This window comes from Empidonax traillii, unplaced genomic scaffold (assembly GCF_003031625.1).
Source record: "Empidonax traillii isolate 1590-97213 ecotype Southwest subspecies unplaced genomic scaffold, ASM303162v1 scaffold3691:size11504, whole genome shotgun sequence".
In the NCBI taxonomy this organism is placed as follows: domain Eukaryota; kingdom Metazoa; phylum Chordata; class Aves; order Passeriformes; family Tyrannidae; genus Empidonax; species Empidonax traillii.
The window spans coordinates 9606-11504 of record NW_020958884.1 but is presented as its reverse complement, the minus strand read 5'-3'; positions in this window follow the sequence as shown (position 1 = coordinate 11504).

Below are 1899 nucleotides of genomic sequence, written 5' to 3'. Positions count from 1 at the left end.
AGGGAAGGGAAGGGTCAGTGCTACAGCAAAGGGAAACTGAGGCCCAGGGTTACAATTCACGCAGCTCATTCAGCTGCTTTGGTGCAGAGCCTAAACTAAGGCTCTTCATGATTTCTTGTGGGTTTCATTGTCTGAATTGGGCAATAAAGCTTTATTTTGTTTGCACAGTAGGAAGGCAAGACTGGGAACTTCAGGCTAGTAAAAGGACTAGGGAAAGGCAACAGAGCTGGGGAGATGTGGAGCACAAACCCTGTGAGGAGAGACTGAGGGAGATGGAGGGGCTCAGTTTGGAGAAGAGGAGGCTCGGGGGGAACCTTCTCACTCTCCACAACTCCCTGACAGGAGACTGGAGCCAGGTGGGATTCAACAAGTAACAGCATGAGAGGACACAGTCTCAAGGTGCTTCAGGAGAGGTTTAGGTTGGACATCAGGAGGAATTTCTGCACAGAAAGGGGTATTAGGCACTGGAATGGGTTGCCCAGGGAGGGGGTGGAGTCCTCATCCCTGGGGGTGCTGAAGCAGAGCCTGGACGTGGCACTCGGTGCCATGGGCTGGGGGACAAGGTGGGGTTGGACTCCATGATCTCAGGGGTCTTTCCCAACCTTATTGGTTGTGATTCTGTGCCCCAGAACAAAGGGGTGTCCCAGTGACTTGGACTCTTCTCCCCATGACATCCCCAGCTTGGCTTTTCCACCCCTCACCATTCTTGCCCTCACTAACAAACCACAGCGAAGCCTCTTCTCTTTCTCACAGCCAGACACGGCCTGGCATTGGCTCTGCCTCCTCTGTGGGTTGCCCCTGTTGCCTAAAATCAGAGAAATAATTCTCTGGACAATTTTGGGTACAGAAAGGTAAAAAGCAGTTCTTTTATTGTGCCTTTAGTGCACAAAATCTGTTGCACACACCCCCACTATTGAGCTTTACAGTTTTTATAATATTATCTCATTATAATACCTGGACATCACCTCAGGGGTTACACCCAGCCCCAAAACTGTCTATCCTACTGTCCCACTCTCAAACTCACCTCCCAGATTTGAATCTGTGGTGGTAAAACAACCACCCCTTCATCCCCATCCTCCTCCTCCTCCTCCTCCTCCTCATCTCTGTCCTTCTTGCAACAACTTCAGGGCTCCTGAGCAGTTTTGACTTGGCTACATCAAAGGGTGTGATCCTGTTATGTCTTATTCTGGGTACATTTTCTGCAGATGAGCCATTTTCCACCTCGCTAAAACCTCGGAATTCTCGGCAAGGGACCTTAAAACATTTCCAGGCACCTCGCACAAAGGTGCTAAAAGAGCTAAGCTAAAATTCCAGAGGATGCAGAGTTTGAGGCATCACCCTTGGGGCCACCTGACCTTGGCTGAACACCAAAAGCACCCTGACAACCCCAGGGCTCTGTCACAGCTCGGTGCCGAGCCGGCACCGCTCCCACCCACCACTCCTTCCCCACCTCCGAAGGAGTCTGGAGCTCAGCGAGGGGAAGGAACATTCCATAGAAGGCAAGGGATTGTCTCTGCCAGGCTCTGCAGAAATGGGACACAGATGGTGCCTCGAGTGAGAGCGGAAGTTTATTTGGGGGGCCCCGCTCGTGACGTGGCGCTGCAGATCCTGCGGCAGATGACAGACACCGGCAGCTCGCAGAGGGCGAGGAGTTAATTTTGAAGCTCTCAGTTTGACTAAAAATAATAAGACAAAAAAAACCACAAACACAAAAAAAACAAGGAGAAAGAGAAAAAAACCTTCACCTCGGTGAGCATTTCAAGGATAGGAGTGTTTAAAGCTGCTTTTGTTTATTTCTGTGCAGGTCTGAGTTTTCCGACACCCCGATCTTTGTCACAGCTCTTTGGTGGCTGCTTGGCCAGGGGGACACTGCTGATGGAACAATACGAGGATTTCACT